Below are 18,530 nucleotides of genomic sequence, written 5' to 3' on the forward strand. Positions count from 1 at the left end.
ACTTGGACTCTCACTTTGAGAGAGGAACAGAGATTAAGGGTGTTTGAGAATAAGGTTGTTATGAAAATATTTGAGGCTAAGAGGGATGAAGTTACAGGAGAATGGAAAAAGTTACACAACGCAGAACTGCACATATTGTATTTTTCAACTGACATAATTAGGAACATTAATACCAGACATTTGAGATGGGCAGGGCATGTAGCACGTATGGGCGAATCCAGAAATGCATATAGAGTGTTAGTTAGGAGGCCAGAGGGAAAAAGACCTTTGGGTAGGCCGAGACGTAGATGGCAGGATAATATTAAAATGGATTTGAGGGAGGTGGGATATGATGGTAGGGACTGGATTAATCTTGCTCAGGATAGGGACCGATGGCGGCCTTATGTGAGGGCGGCAATGAACCTCCGGGTTCCTTAAAAGCCAGTAAGTAAGTAAATATTGATTTAATTCCCAATATGCTCAGTCAAATTAAGAGAGCAGTGTATTATGATAACACGGAAATTTTACTTGAAGCCTAGTAATTAAATAATGATTGGGGAACGGATTATTATACACTGAAAGATAGAGATGATGTTTCAAATAGGCTACCTGATTGTTTATACATATATAACAGTTGCCAAAGTAGATAAAAGTTCAGTCAGGTATAAACAACTGTGGCGATTTAAGGCTGTTTGACGTTCGGGACTTCGGGAGTGATCAAACTCGTCGTCTCGAAACACTCACAAGCAGTCTTTACGTCAACGACGCGGCGTATACAACATTGTCGTGCGGGTTTTCGGCTTTGCGGGCGCTGTTGATCTTGCTTTCTCGATCGTTGTTCACCTCTAATTTCTATATTCTTTCAAATGTTCTTCACTCCATTTTCATCCGTTGTCGCTATATTGCCCTTTTATCTTTTCATAAAATAGATGCAGGTACAAAGGGATATGATACAGTTTCTTTCTAAATACTCCCAAATGCCACACAACTGGCTGGATTAAAACACAGCATAAATTTTGGACCCAAAATATATAATGAATTAATTAGAGCTTACCCTGAGCTAAGTACACTTAACACACACAGATTTAAGAAACAAATCAGATTAATTATTTAATTGTTTAAGCTAATTGAGTTAAAAATTTATACTCTAATATTTATGTACTTTTGTATTTTCTATTTGTATATAGACCCTGTTATTACATGCTGTATTATTTTACCATTTATTAATGTTATTGTGCTCAATGAACTCTCTTAATTTTGTGATATATTTTGTATAACTGATCTGAACTGCGCCCGAGCACGAGCTTCTGCTCTTTCGGGCTGCAATGCCTAATGTAGCTCAAGTGTAAAGTAATTATTAAATAAATGAAAAAAAAAAATTAAAAAAAAACGTAACATCGATAAGAGGACGATATGACTACAACGAAGCAAGGAAGGAATATTTTTTTTTTTTTTTCAGGATTATAGTAACTTTTGTGAGAGGGTGGTAACGGAGTTACATGGCATGTAACATCGGTTTGCAGTTATAGAATTTTTACGAGACAATAAGAGGATTACATGAGAGAACTAGAGGGGTGTTATGTAACATCTGGAGTGTTTACAAGACGATAAGAGGATTACATGATTATAACTGTGCAAAGATGAAATGAAAAAGTTTGGCATGAGTGTAGGAACCCTCGAGAGAGTGGCGTAACGGAGGGCTATAATATGAACTCTTTGTTACAGAAGTAAAGATCCTTTTGAGGAGAGTTGGGTTCAGGAAGTCATAAATCTGACTGATTTGCTGCCCCAATTAGTGAAACTGCGAACAAAGATACTGCCAAAAACCCCTCAGAATGCTGTTTTTTCCATTTTTTGAGAAAAGATTCCTGCTACTCGATCACTTAGAACAGTGATGTCAAAGCAAGCGCATTTTTCTGATGTCGTGCGCGGGTGTCAAGCGCTAGGCATAGAGGGAGGAAGGGTTGTGTATATGAATAAGCAACCTCTTGGATTAAGAAAACAGTGGTGCACAATCTTCAAACGGAACGTGAAATTTTATGTTGTTATTTTTATATGGCTTCTTTCTGTTTGATATTATCTATATTGTCTGTAAAACAAAAGTACTAACACTGATTTCTTAATATTACACTTGTGTTTTAAATCTTAATAACATAATAGAGAGTTAAGAAGGAATATTCACTTAAATTCCATAGTAGTATAATATTATATACTACTGTATTAAGTGGATGAAACACATCATTCATAAAGAAAGTGATATTCCAAAGAAAGAGACTGAGTATGACATAATAAGTTGGAATTTATTGATGGTATCTTTAACCTTACAAAAGTAATCAATAAACTAATCAAAACAATATTACAGTACAAAGCAAAGTTACCTAGGTACTGTATCTGTTTTAAGTGTAACTAATATTACATAACAAAACTCTTATCGCATTATGCTTTTAAGATGATATTTGTGAGCAACTTCCTATCATCAGAATATTAAATTATTGTCTCGAAATGTGCTGAAGCTATAGAGCTGACATTTTTACAACACATGGGCACGTATCTTTTGCTTATGATGTAACAGTAGTTGCTTTGTTAATTCATTTTCTTACAAACAATTTCCATGCGAATATTTTCAAAATTTTCAATACACTATCTTCAGTAATACGTATATTAGATTTACGAAAACATTCTGTAAGGCTACTAAATAAATAGGCCTATACCTGAAAATTTCACTTTTCTATACGAAAAGTTGAGCAAATATTTCTTTTGAATAAAAAAATCAAACTTGTGAAAAATGAGCATTAAAATTAAAACTTACATTCTTATAATGCACTTATACTTCTGAGGCAAATCTAAAAATTAACATGGATACAGTTTTAATAAGTTTTCTTCCCTTTATCTATTGAATCAGTGCTGGCCATCCCTGATTATAGCTCGACCAAGCGGCATATACCACCTCTTTCGTCTGTCTCTTTCCTTTCCGCTGTAAAGCGCTCAGGCTCTCCTGGGCTCTAAAGCGCGCGCTTGCTCCTGTGGGCATCAATTGACATGCCTGACTTAGAACAATCTGTTGTTATTGTGGTAGTAAAAGTAATAACACTAATAATAAATATATTGTTATTCGATTGATTTAATTTATCCGAACATAGAAAATATATTGAAAAGAATTCAACCAGTAGCAAAATATGGCAACAGTCGAAGGTTGCAAGAAAACATCTCCTCTAAATTACCCGTCAATCACTGTCATCTGTGTAGATGTGGTGTGGAGGTAGGGTTTTTTACTTGTGGAACTGAAATTTCAGTTTGTAGTTAGGTATAATGTAAGTTTTAAGAGACGATAAAATAATTAAATGGCGACAATTAATGGACGGAACAAAAATAGAATGACAAGACTTGGCAGAAATAAGGAAAACAATGAGAGAGAGGGAGAAATAAGCTTAATAATGTGTTAACTATAGAAATTATTGAATGAAACAGAAACGGAGTGCAGGAAAAGAGAGAGTACAGTAGAACCTCGATTATCCGTTCCTCGTTTAATCAATATACAGATTAATCGTCGTCAATTTTTTAAAGTGGTGTACAATAATGACAGTGACATACACCACTCTTGTATACTTTTCAATCGTGCGGATCGCGTAACTTCGTCAGATGCGTAATTTTCGATCGGTTCTCTAAGAGGGTTAAATATAAATTTTCACCTTCTTGTACTATCTGCAGTAATTTCACGAATGCTGTTTCATCTTATTTATAATTTCACGAAATTATGCTAATAAAATGAAACCACGAGTGCAATTTAATAAGATTATTCAAGGAATAAAATTAAATAACTTTCAAAACCGAATTACTTACGTAAATCATAATAATTGATTAGTATAAAACACAGCAATAAGACACTATTATGTTTCCTTGTAATGAAGTTCAAAAACAAATGCTATCTATCACGGCATACTAGATACTATTGCCAACTACTCAGAGCGGAAATACGAAAGAACAATACTTAACCTCAAAAGTAAGATATGCTGAAATGTTACATTAACAGAACAAAACACGAAAGATTTTTATAAATGTTTATTTATTCCTTGAGGTTACAGTTATTGAAAACGAAATTTTCAAACTTAAATTTTATTGGCATTTATTGATTTTCTATGTTTCACACTGAAGTGGACTGGACTCAGCTGGAGGTAGAGGGCGTTGCAGTGGGATGGGATTTTAATAATTTCTCTACAATCGATGGATGATGCTGTTTACTTGTCTACAGATAGGGTTTCAGTGATGCTGCATTGGCGTGACCTGTCATTTTTATTAATTATATATTATAATATTAATTTTATTAATCACTGCATATTATCAGATAAGATGCTTCCTTAAAAAGCGTCTTATCAAGAAACACAACTGTTATTGGTTGATTTTAAGGCGGTTCTGAGACGTTATTGGGCAATATCGCAAATTCATCCTATAAGTTGAATAGACATAAAAATTAATAAGCGATAGAAAGGTATGAAATAAAATTTGTTGTAGGCCTACGAAAGTACAAAAAAAAAAGTAACCGACATTTTTAAAGCATTTTACATAGTACCAGACTGCTTTAAATCGATTAAAATTGATAGTAGACTATGGATTATCCGTTTCTTTCGATTAACCGCTCAGTATGCCGTGATATTAAAGCGGATAATACTACAGTCTACTATATACAGCCACGAAGCTTGAGTTTTGAGGGTGCTAGAAACAATAGACAGTGCCGGTACTATTTTGCATTGCCTGTAATGAGGCGATATTAGCGATCCTAGTGGTGAGCAACTATCTAATGTATGCATATTTACTACGTATTGAGCTTCGTGACTGTATATACTAGACTGTGATAATACTGTATGTAACATAGGATAATAATTTATTATAGAGGTAAGAAGATGATACGGCGACATGGAGTAAAGACGGACTGCGAATATGAAGTGAAACCTAGTTCCTCGTAGAAAATTTGTCCCCCAACCAGCCCATGTAATACAACTCTCACAAAATCTATTGGGGATCGAAATATGGCCATTTCTGGTGAGACGCGGTTGACTAGCTCGGTTCGGTGGAAGGGGAGGCAAGTTTCGAAGGCGACAGCCATAAACTTAAAACGTTCGTTATAACATGACGTAGAACTAGAAACTAAAACGCGGTTCTATTTTAACTCCGACAAGTTTTCTGGATCATATAATCCTATTTTTTTACTTGTGGCTGGAAGTGAGGTTTCATATTTACGCAGAGCTTTTATTTCCCAATTCCCGCCACACCTAAAATCGAGCCCAGTTTTTAATCAATTTTCACTGATGGAGCAGTTGATATGATACAGACCGCTGACCCCATTTTATTAGGTTCATTCAAAACTCGTTACACAAATGTTTTATTTCTAAAAGATTCGTAATATTCTCAGAAGGTCGTTATTTTTAATGTGCTTTCCTGTCGCCATAGTAACAACCGTTTCTTTTGTTATAACGAAAATATGTTTAAGGGCCGGTATTATAAACGCCGTTTAAACCTTACGTTCAGTTTAAACTGAAGTTTTTCGTTCTGCTTCGTATTATAAACCTTAACTACCAGTTAATCTTGAGTTAACTTGAGTTTAACTTGATCGACAGTTCTCTGCCGTTTAAACTGCAGTTCGAGGCTCAACAGTGCAAGATGGCGGTTCCCGCAATACACACGGATATTGCAGATGTTTTCCAAGAACTTATGAGTGACGATATGTGAGTGATCAATATTACTGAACGACCACGGCGGCCAAGAATTTTTCGAAATAAAGTGCACCACTTTGAAATACACATAAATGAACATAAGTTTCAAAGCAGATTGAGGCTTACGAAGAAGACAGTCCTAACCTTCAGAATTAGGCTTATAATAATTACTTACTTACTTACAAATGGCTTTTAAGGAACCCGAAGGTTCATTGCCGCCCTCACATAAGCCCGCCATCGGTCCCTATCCTGTGCAAAATTAATCCAGTCCCTATCATCATGTAACTCTTATCTAAATCAATTTGTTGAATTCTTTGTAAGTTCATGCATATGTATATACACTTTTTGCTGGTTGTGTGGAAGAGAAGGCCTTACGGCCTTAACTCTGCCAGCTAAAATAAATCATTATTATTATTATTTATTATTATTATCATCATATCCCACCTCCCTTAAATCCATTTTAATATTATCCTCCCATCTACGTCTCGGCCTCCCTAAATGTCTTTTTCCCTCCGGTCTCCCAACTAACACTCTATATGCATTTCTGGATTCGCCCATACGTGCTACATGCCCTGCCCATCTCAAACGTCTGGATTTAATGTTCTTAGTTATGTCAGGTGAAGAATACAATGCGTGCAGTTCTGCGTTGTGTAACTTTCTCCATTCTCCTGTAACTTCATCCCGCTTAGCCCCAAATATTTTCCTAAGCACCTTATTCTCAAACACCCTTAACGTATGTTCCTCTCTCAGAGTGAGAGTCCAAGTTTCACAACCATACAGAACAACCGGTAATATAACTGTTTTATAAATTCTAACTTTCAGATTTTTTGACAGCAGACTAGATGATAAAAGCTTCTCAACCGAATAATAACACGCATTTCCCATATTTATTCTGCGTTTAATTTCCTCCCAAGTGTCATTTATATTTGTTACTGTTGCTCCAAGATATTTGAATTTTTCCACCTCTTCGAAGGATAAATCTCCAATTTTTATATTTCCATTTCGTACAATATTCTGGTCACGAGACATAATCATATACTTTGTCTTTTCGGGATTTACTTCCAAACCGATCGCTTTACTTGCTTCCAGTAAAATTCCCGTGTTTTCCCTAATCGTTTGTGGATTTTCTGCTAACATATTCACGTCATCCGCATAGACAAGCACCTGATGTAACCCGTTCAATTCCAAACCCTGCCTGTTATCCTGAACTTTCCTAATGACATATTCTAGAGCGAAGTTATAAAGTAGAGGTGATAGTGCATCTCCCTGCTTTAGCCCGCAGTGAATTGGAAAAGCATCAGATAGAAACTGACCTATACGGACTGTGCTGTATGTTTAATTAATCGAACTAGTTTCTTGGGAATACCAAATTCAATAAGAATATCATACAATACTTCCATCTTAACCGAGTCATATGCCTTTTTGAAATCTATGAATAACTGATGTACTGTACCCTTATACTCCCGTTTTTTCTCCATTATCTGTCGAATACAAAAAATCTGATCAATAGTCGATCTATTACGCCTAAAACCGCACTGATGATCCCCAATAATTTCATTAGGCTTATAGTCCTAACCTTATTTCGAAAAATTGAAATACGGATACAACATGCAACAGGAAAATGATGAAGTGCAAAATATGTTTTAGGGTTTGAATTTAAAGGTTATTTTAAAAGATATATTATGTCTTTTTTATTTTTGAAAACATTCTGTTGAATCTCTGCATCAGTTACTAGTTAAGCTAGAGTATTTTTCTTCTGGTAGTAGGCATACTGAAAACGATGGAAGATTTCGAAGGTGTCCGTAAATCTACCATAAACCTATGGCGCATTGTACTGTGTGTGGCAGACAGTCTCCTGGTAAGATTTACTATAAGGCCTGATTTATACACACACTAATAATATTACCTAATTTTAATAGACTCGCAAAAATAATTTTGTTTGACTGAATTCTGTTTCATAAATATTCTAGACAACACATAAAATACGCACTCTAATATTATTACTTCATTACTCAGTTGATTCTGTATGGAGTTACGTCGCAGATGGTCATGCAAGGTTTAGTTTGGCTGCAATGTGTTTGGGAGTATAACGTTGGTACCCAGCGTTAAGAAACCATTTGAGGTTAAGTCTGACTAGCATACTGAAGTACGCGGTATTGGTCCTCTTTAGGTTTTTTTATGATACTCTCTCTGATATCGAAGAACAAAGATGTTTCTTAATTAAGATTCTCCACGATCGTCGGCTATTTTAAATCTATACTAATAATAAATCTGTAGCCGAAATTTTTCTGGTAATTTTCGATTTTCCAAAAATAATTGGCCCTAACATATATAATTAACCACCCTGAAACCGAAAATCACATTTTTGAAATTTTTGTTTGTATGTCTGTCTGTATGTTTCTTATCTTTTCACGCGATAATGGCTGAACCGATTTATATGAAAATTGGAATATAAATTAAGTTCGTTGTAACTTAGATTTTAGGCTATATGGCATTCAAAATACTTTATTGAAAAGGAGGGTTATAAGGGGACCTGAATTAAATAAATCGAAATATCTCGCTTATTATTGATTTTTGTGAAAAATGTTACATAACAAAAGTTTCTTTAAAAATGATTTCCGATAAGTTTTATTCTTTACAAAAGTTGGATAGGACTGATATTTAATGAGATAAATGAGTTTTAAAATTAAAATAACGCCATCTAAGATGGTGCAATGAATTAAGAACAAATGACTTCGTCTATAAGGGGCCTTGGACAACAACAATTGAAACAGGGGCCTTGGACATCAACAATCGAAAGCTATTAAACAGAGCCTACAGAGAATGTTTCTGTGTTTGTATGAAGTAATATCAGAAGCTAAATTAACCGATTTGTATAATTAATTATTATTTCATCATTGGAAAGTGTAGTTTCTCTAGATGGACATAATGCTATAATGTTATTACAGTAACGTCTGAGTAAATCGAGGACAGGTAAGATTAAAATAGCTTCTTATGCCCAGAAAATTTGATAGGCTACTTTGTACATTCGTTTTCTGTATTTCTTAAAATAATATTTATGTACACTCATTTTAATCTCAGAGAATTAACGAACAACGAGAGTGTATTGATTTAGTATGCAATAATAGTACGTTAGCTTAGCAATCCATTATTTTATAATTCAAATTTTAACTATGCTCAATTGAATCATGTTAAAATACATAAAATAGCTTATATATATGCAATAAATGCAATGCAAAAAAAAAAATTGGGTAATGAGCGAAGCAGATTATCTTACGCTGTTGTAAAAGTTGTTCCCTGGATCAAATGTCCTATTTTAATTATGTAATTACTTTATATTTATTTCTAACGGGTGCAGCGGAGAGCACGGGTACGGCTAGTCAATAATATAATTAAACAGTTGCGATGTTCTTTTTTTTTCTAGCAGTAACACCAATCGTATTCCACTACGGTTTAACTTAACCGAGACTCTGTAATACAGCACGTTGAGTTAAACTCATGGTTAGGTTTAACTTAGGTTTAACATAATCTTTAGATTAACCGTATTTATAAAACTGGGCCTAAGTATTATTAAGTCGGGAATGTGTAGGCTAATGAAGTAATAGAAATTTTTGTGTTTTTGTACCATTATTGAAAAAAAAAAAGACTTAAGTGCAAAAGCGACCGCGAAAGAAATTCATAACAATGAAGATGACGGAGTCTTTTGACAGTTGGTATAGCAGTTTTTCGATTTGTTCCGTCACATTGAGGTTTAAGTCCTACATTGTCAAGATGATCGGCAACAAGTGAACTGAACGAAATGGTGAGGGACTTTTGAGTGGATTTCCCGGTGCCATCGTGGTCGGGGGAGGTGGGGGGGGGGGATGTCTGTCTCGCAGTCATCTCGAAAAGCAACTCAGCGTGTGGAACATTCCAGCATTCTTATTTTAGTAACTTACAAGTTCACAGATGACATGTCATGCTAACATAAATGACGATACTTCCCACTTAAAACTGCAGTCTAATGTAAAGACAGAAAATGTGCAATACAACACAATATTCCATACAACATGCTTAATTATACACTCCATTTACTTTAAAACGTGTCCTGTTTCAAATACAAAGCACGAACTGAGTTCTCCCTGTGAAACGAGCACGTGATCCTACTTCAAAACTTTTGTTTCCATCATATAACCCATTCCCACGCCTGTTTTATGTTTCATCTCAGATTCACGACTAAAATTTATTTCTAAAAGTGATGTACATGACTACAAAACTGACCGTTTTGTTAACATTACTGTATTCAGTTGAGAATATGAATTGAATCAAATTCATATATCCAAAGCGTATTCTTTTTTTTTTTTTATGCTCGACCATGCCGAAATGTAGTAATTATACACCTGATAGCAGTCCTTTAATGCATGTCATTAAAGTACACCTACTCATTAAAGTTCAGGTCTTTCAGCCAATGACGACTCAGGTTACAACTGTTCAGCCAATGACAGGTCAGCTTTCTACCGTTATAAAACCGTAAGTATCGATTATTCTCGGATATGCAATCGAAAGAGAATTAGCGAAAAGTCACGGAGGCTGGAAATCCAATACTGTCGCAGAAGGTTATGTTCTGTTACTATAATAATTAGCGTTAATTGTAAATAATATTCAAATAAATTCAATTTGTCATCTCGTTTTTCAATGTCTAATTTTATTTCAGTGTTATCTCTGTAGGTTCTTATGGCCTAGCAAGGTCACTGTGGACATCTGTTCCTCGGAAAAAATCAATACTTTCGCGTCTGCGCACATCTCACAACATACGGGACATTGCTCCAGGTCGGATACAATAAAATTAATAATATCAAGTTAGAAATATGGTCGAGCATAAAAAGTCGTATGAAACTCGCCTATAATGGTAATTAAGAAGCTCGTATGAAAATTATGAAACTCGCTTGCGCTCGTTTCATAAATATCCATACTCACTTCTTAATTACCTTCATTATAGACTCGTTGCATAATGTACTATTATGCTCGACCATGCCGAAATGTAGTAATTATACACCTGGTAGCAGCCCTTTAATGGACCTCATTAAAGTACACCTATTCATTAAAGTTCAGGTGTTCCACCAATCAGAAAGCACCATTGTACCAGTATGAAAGCGCAAGTATCGATTATTCTCGGATATGCAATCGAAAGAGAACTAGCGAAACGTCACGGAGGCTGGAAATCCAATACTGTCGCAGAAGGTTATGTTCTGTTATTATAATAATTAGCGTTAATTGTAAATAATATCCAAATAAATTCAATTTTTCATCTCGTTTTTCAATGTCTAAATCAATTTCCAGGTTATATCAAGATTAATGTTCATTTTACTCTCTAGATTATATCAAGGTCAATGACATTTGTTCCTCGGAAAAAAATCAATACTTTCGCGTCTGCGCACATCTCACAATTTACGAGATATTGCACAAGGTCACTTCCGCTCCGCAGTCAGATAAGAATAATATGAATACTTATGAATAATTTAAAGTTAGAAATATGGTCGAGCATAAAAAGTCGTATGAAACTTGCCTATAATGGTAATTAAGACGCTCGTATGAAAATTATGAAACTCGCTTGCGCTCGTTTCATAAACATACTCGCGTCTTAATTACTACCATTATAGGCTCGTTGTATAATGTACTAACTTATTATAATTTAGTGGCCTCTATTTCGCTATTGTATAAGTAGTATATGAACCCTTGTTTATTTAAGAGATCTACAAATTATTACTCAGTCTTTTGTTTTTGTTAATACTTGACCCTATCTTTGTCCTCTGCCCTTTCAATTAATTTCACCTGACAGACATGTGACCGGACTCTGAAGATGTTTATAGCGAGGGCTACGGGATTGATGCCGAGGGTGTAAGTGGCCATGAAACATGAAATTTCGCCAAAGGTTCATACATTATTTTGAGGCGCGTAACTGAATAAATTAAAACTTTTTGATAAGAGTTTTAAATTATAAATTCGCTTTGTGTTTGTATGTCTTGCTTAGCGTGTTTTGTTTTGGTACCTAGGGACTGTGTACACTAGAAAAAAAAAAAAGAATACGTAAAATAGAAATTATTCGTTGAGGGAGGCCATGCATGATGCTGTTATTTCCTTGTTGTTAAGTTACCAGTCTCTGAATTTAACAAACAATGTTCTGTCATGTTTTTTTTTTTAATTTATTTATTGGTCGACCAGCAAACTTGCTATACAGACCACTGTTAAATTATGGAATATCCCATACAGAATATCATGATAAGGTTGGCTGTAAAGGCTCCTCTAATTAAATTCATTTTTAAATTAATTAATTAATCATTTTTGTGAGCTATGAGAATAAAAATATGATGATTTTCTATTTTAAATTTATGAAGAGTCGTCTGTATTGCTAAGAAAGATGTCCTGAGGTAGTTTCCTTTTAAGTCTAGATGGCTGACAAGATCTTGCTCCAATGTTATATGTCACAGCTCCAGGAACGCCAGGAAGTTTGTTGAAGAAAGATTTTGACATTGAATGGATGTACTGTTCTAGTGGAATAATTCCCAATTATGTTGGGAATGATGTCGGGATCTGTTGAAACCGAAATACTTTTTGGAGTTGTTATTAAAGCCAGACAAGCTGAGGATAAAATAAGTGTAATTATAAGTAAACAAACGACAAATTGTTTTGGCCCTAGGGCCTATAAAAGTTGTTTTTTGGCATGCAAAAGTATAATGGGTTGTATTACATATATTGTATCCATGCAGGAATTGAACAATTATGGACTAGTGTGCCAGAAAATGTTTATATAAATGTATCTATAATATAATGAGTATGTAAATTATAAAAATAAATTATTGGCATGAAGTGTTACATTTCACTACTTCCACACTTGAAATTAATAAACACGTACTATTCCCTATTTCTACATAAATAAAATAACTAATTGCTTCATAAACTTGGCATATAAAACATAATAAAAATCTGTTACCGTAGCATTCAGGCGTTTCCAAAGGGTAACGTATCCAATATCCCCAACGCGACAAAATTTATTGCACATCCATTATAAAAATTGAAAATTACAATGACATTAACGCGATAAAATGAACTTAATATATTCTGTTTTAGTCTTTGACGTGAAATCATAAACGAGAATTTTCACAGTCATATTTTTAATCTATACTACTAATAATAAATCTGTAACCAAAATTTTTCTGGTAATTTTCGATCTTCCAAAAATAATTGGTGTTAACATGTATAATTAACCATCCTGAAACCGAAAATCGTTTTTTTTTTTTTTTTTTTTTTTTTTTTTCCTGGATGTTTGTTACCTTTTCACGTGATAATGGCTAAACCGATTTATATGAAAATTGGAATATAAATTAAGTTCGTTGTAACTTAGATTTTAGGCTATATGGCATTCAAAATACTTTATTTAAAAGGGGGGTTATAAGGGCGTCTGAATTAAATAAATCGAAATAGCTCGCTTATTATTGATTTTCATGAAAAATATTATATAACAAAGGTTTCTTTAAAAATAATTTCCGATAAGTTCTATTCTATACGAAATTTTGATAGGACTGAAATTTAATAAGATAAATGAGTTTAAAATTACAATAACAACGCCATCTAAGGCGCTGTACTGAAATAAAAACAAATGACTTCGTCTATAAGGGGCCTTGGACAACAACAATCGAAAGCTATTAAACATACCCTAAGAGAATGTTTCTGTGTTTGTATGAAGTAATATCGGAAGCTAATTAATTGTTTAATTATTGTTTCACCATTGGAAAGTGTAGTTCCTCTAGATGGACATAATTCTAAAATGTTAGTACAATAACTTCTTTAACATATAGCAACTAATATAAAGTATACACATTAAAACTAAATGACATGTCAATCTTCATTAAACTATGGTTGCATGTAATAACAATTAAGAAACATGTCAAAGGAATTGTCATTGCACTAAATGATTGCTCTCTGGACCAAAATGACCGCATTTTAATTAATTAAATACAATTTAAATTAAGTAACATATTAAACGATTTATCCTTCTATGATACACGAATGTTCCCTGGATCAAACGTCCTATTTTAATTATGTAATTAGGCGACTTCATATTTATTTCTAACTGGTGCAACGGACCGCACGGGTACGGCTAGTAAACAAATAAATACGTACAAAAGTGAGTTTGTACTGTTTCGACAACAATAAGTTTGATTAATTAAAAAATAAAAGACTGCACAAAAAATATGTTCAGAAAATGTTTGCGATTGCTTCTAGAGCCAGATGTGCCTAATTAGACTGCATACACGCACTTATTAGAGCAGTTCTTAACAAAATGTTAATTTATTTAGATGCCACAAAACACACAACATCTCAATTTCACACCTGAAGTAAACAAAAATGAGAAAAAAATACTGGCATCATCTTCAGCAACGAAATTCCCGGTTCTAGAAAACAAAAAACGTTGCTACGCGTTCAGAAATCACAGGCGTGATTGTACTGTATTGTTTCGACAACAATAACAGTCTGATTAATTAAAAAATAAAAGACTGCACAACAAAATATGTTTGCGATTGCTTCCTAGAAGCCAGATGTGCCTAATTAGTCTGCATACACGCACTTATTAGAGCAGTTTTTAACAAAATATTTATTTCTTTAGATGTCACGAAACACAACATCTCAATTTCACACCTGAAGTAAACAAAAATGAGAAAAAAATACTGGCATCATCTTCAGCAACGAAATTCCCGGTTCTAGAAAACAAAAAACGTTGCTACGCGTTCAGAAATCACAGGCGTGATTGTACTGTATTGTTTCGACAACAATAACAGTCTGATTAATTAAAAAATAAAAGACTGCACAACAAAATATGTTTGCGATTGCTTCCTAGAAGCCAGATGTGCCTAATTAGTCTGCATACACGCACTTATTAGAGCAATTTTTAACAAAATATTTATTTCTTTAGATGTCACGAAACACAACATCTCAATTTCACACCTGAAATAAACAAAAATGAGAAAAAATACTGCCACCATCTTCAGCAACGAAATTCCCGGTTCTAGAAAACAAAAAACGTTGCTACGCGTTCAGAAATCACAGGCGTGATTGTACTGTATTGTTTCGACAACAATAACAGTCTGATTAATTAAAAAATAAAAGACTGCACAACAAAATATGTTTGCGATTGCTTCCTAGAAGCCAGATGTGCCTAATTAGTCTGCATACACGCACTTATTAGAGCAGTTTTTAACAAAATATTTATTTCTTTAGATGTCACGAAACACAACATCTCAATTTCACACCTGAAATAAACAAAAATGAGAAAAAATACTGCCACCATCTTCAGCAACGAAATTCCCGGTTCTAGAAAACAAAAAACGTTGCTACGCGTTCAGAAATCACAGGCGTGATTGTACTGTATTGTTTCGACAACAATAACAGTCTGATTAATTAAAAAATAAAAGACTGCACAACAAAATATGTTTGCGATTGCTTCCTAGAAGCCAGATGTGCCTAATTAGTCTGCATACACGCACTTATTAGAGCAGTTTTTAACAAAATATTTATTTCTTTAGATGTCACGAAACACAACATCTCAATTTCACACCTGAAATAAACAAAAATGAGAAAAAATACTGCCACCATCTTCAGCAACGAAATTCCCGGTTCTAGAAAACAAAAGACGTTGCTACGCGTTCAGAAATCACATCAGAGGACAGCAAAACAAAACACAGTCGCGTTTTCTCACCTTATCAGATGGCCGCGACGTCGGTCTCACATGGCTCCCAGCGTCGCAGCACACACGCGCAATCACACATCCGCTCTCCGCGCGCAAGTCCGCGGAATTGAGTTGTGAAGAAGCAAGCTGACAGCCAACCGGTCGCTCCGCCCCCGGACCGGGTCGGGACCCCTCCACGCAGCTTGCCACGTTGCCACGTCTAGCACAGGAAGTTGTTTATACAAGCAAGGAGTAATGTTGCTCCGATGATAAAAGATATACGAAAGAATATTATGGCGGCTCGGCGCGAGCACACAAATGTTTGCTTAGTGCCGGCATGTTTGTTTTGCTATAGAGAGCTCTGAGAGTTTGTTTTTGTAGATGGCGAGTTCTTGTAAGCAAACCACTTACTGCCCCTCTTACCGGCTCTTCACAGCTAAATCGACACGACAAAAAAAATGGCTAATGTCTTAATGAACTGCTAATAAATGTATTCTCGGAAAACGGCAACAATAACCGAGGTTAATAGTATGGAAATGGAAAGCTGTAAATACGTTTAGGGCCATCTCCGTCTCTTTCTCTCTTCAGACATTTTCGGCAGGATTAAAGGAAAGTGACGTCACGGTGCTGATCAGATTGATGGTACAGGAGAAAAACACTTCTCACGTTCTAGAATGTAATATTTCAACGCCATGTTTTTTTTCTATTATTATTAATCATAAATACGTTTCATGCTAATGTGGAATCACTGAACCAAGTAAAAAAAAAAAAATCTTATAGCTTCAGAAACACACTTCAAGTATGGTGGTAGCTCTTATTTCAATAAGTAAGGAGCAGATTCCTATGTAATTAAATATTCTTTTTGAGTGTGATAAAACACAATTGACAAAGTTAAAAATTCCGAACATGAAGTTTCAAGTTTAAAACCCGAATTTTATTTCACATAAAAACACATATTTTCACAAAAAAAATATGTAAATACATATTTTCAGGAAATCTATTATAAAACATAAATCTTGGAGTTTTTTTACTTAAATAATTTTTTTCCAAGCTCTTTCAAATATTCTAAAACTAAATCTATTATTATAAAAGTCAGAAGTACGTTATCTTTTTTAAGAATTCTTGCTTGCTCCATGTTTCTAAGCGCTGTGTGGTCTACCCGTGATCCATTTTCGTAATAGTATCGCCTCAAGTTCAGAGAACTGCTAGGCAGGATATCAGTATTATTATTAGAGAATAAATTAACATGGACAAGGAGGAGAGATTTTGCAACACACAATTAGGAATGTTTATTGTTGCTCAAGATGATTTCATTCCACGCTTTGTTTGTGAAACACAACAGATAAGAACTCCGGTATAAACATTATTTGATTTAAACAAAACTCTCGCCTCTCGCTCATGTCTATCAAGTAAGACAATATGTCTTGTGATTCCCTGTTATCGGGCTTCGTAAATCGATATCCTTCAAGATATACTGAAAGATGGTTGTTAAAAAAAACTATTTGGCTTTCCTGTTAGCAAATCTAAGCTTTTTGTGTGGCACCATAAAAAAGCTCGAAACATCCAAAAAGCTGTTGTCTGAAATAAGGAGGTGCGTGCTGTGGAAATTAAACTAGACTCGCTACCAGGTTCAGAAGTACAATTACTAAGGGACAAATTCCAGAATGTGTTTGGGAAAAACAGTGGATATAAAAAATGTGTAAAGTTGCTCAAGTATTGGAGGATGTGCCTGTAGGTGAAATTGACGGTCTTTGTGTTTGTGACATTCCTCTCTTTAAACATGCACGTCTGACGTCCTGTGATGTGGAAAGATCGTTTTCACAGTATAAGTCGTTGCTCAGAGATAATCGGCATGCATTTGTGATGGAGAATTTGGAGATGACCTTTGTTGTTCACTGCAATTCTCGGCCAACTACTAGCACTCAAGTGTGGTTGGTGAGTACCTAGTAACATTTTTTTTTTCAAATATATATATATATATTTTTTTTTTAATGTACCAAAGTACATATGATATTTCCATGCAGATATTCTGCGTCATCATACGATGAAAGATTAATGGAACGGAGAAAAATTCTCTCCGGCGCCTGGATTTGAACCCGGGTTTTCAGCTCTACGTGCTGATGCTTTATCCACTAAGCCACACCGGATACCACCCCGGCGTCGGACAGAATTGTCTCTGATTAAGTTCCAACTCTTGGGTTCCCTCTGGTGGCCGCCCTCTGCACTACGTCATAGATATCTATGAACATAGGACCGAAGTCCACACATGTGCTGAGGTGCACTCGTTATGAGTGACTAGTTGGCCGAGATCCGACGGAATAAGCGTATATATGATATGCGTAAATCACTTCGTGATTTAAGACGGCGCTTATTCCGTCGGATCCCGGCCAACTAGTCACTCAAAACGAGTGCACCTCAGCACATGTGTGGACTTCGGTCCTATGTTCATAGATATCTATGACGTAGTGCAGAGGGCGGCCACCAGAGGGAACCCAAGAGTTGGAACTTAATCAGAGACAATTCTGTCCGACGCCGGGGTGGTATCCGGTGTGGCTTAGTGGATAAAGCATCAGCATGTAGAGCTGAAAACCCGGGTTCAAATCCCGGCGCCGGAGATAATTTTTCTCCGTTCCATTACTCTTTCATCGTATTTTTTTTTTCAAGCTAAGTTAGGTTTTTTTGTCATATTAAAAAAATATATATTTTTTTATTTTTAGCAAATATTTTCGTACTTTTTAGCACAAAAGAAAATAAATATTTTTAAATTTTTTAGCACATAAAAATCCGTTCCCTAGCAATAAGCATCAAGAGTAGCCTATATAACGACCGAGATTTGATTATCGACGGAAGAAATGCAAGTCTACGTTTTCATTTCCCTTTCTGTAATCCCCGTATTCCGACAAACAAGCTGAAATCAATGCTCAGTATTATCCCTTAACTGCTTTTTTCGCACTTCGAATAAAATGTAACTGTTAAATACTAGTGGGAACATTAGCTCCAATAAGTAATTTAAGAAGAAAATTGGAGTAGATTGGAAAGAGATGGGGCTGTTTAGTAATCCTTATATGCAACAACGAGTCAAAGTCAGCATAGGAGAAGAAATGTCTGAAGGAAGTGAAATAATAATAATAATAATAATA

At 34.9% G+C, this 18,530-nt stretch overlaps 1 protein-coding gene and 1 non-coding gene across 2 annotated transcripts in view; one reads left to right on the plus strand and one right to left on the minus strand.

The window, feature by feature from the left end:
- Nucleotides 1-15,593, minus strand: part of LOC138713124 (growth arrest-specific protein 1-like) — a 117,606-nt gene extending 102,013 nt beyond the window's left edge. The window contains exon 1 of the mRNA XM_069844912.1: nucleotides 15,421-15,593. The gene's annotated coding sequence lies outside the window, so the exon portion shown is untranslated. The remainder of the gene's footprint in view (nucleotides 1-15,420) is intronic.
- A 2,340-nt stretch (nucleotides 15,594-17,933) lies between these two features.
- On the plus strand, nucleotides 17,934-18,005 carry TRNAY-GUA (transfer RNA tyrosine (anticodon GUA)). The gene has a single exon. It is a non-coding gene; the product is annotated as a tRNA-Tyr (tRNA).
- The last annotated feature ends 525 nt before the right edge of the window (nucleotides 18,006-18,530 follow it).

This window comes from Periplaneta americana, chromosome 14 (assembly GCF_040183065.1).
Source record: "Periplaneta americana isolate PAMFEO1 chromosome 14, P.americana_PAMFEO1_priV1, whole genome shotgun sequence".
NCBI classification, from domain to species: domain Eukaryota; kingdom Metazoa; phylum Arthropoda; class Insecta; order Blattodea; family Blattidae; genus Periplaneta; species Periplaneta americana.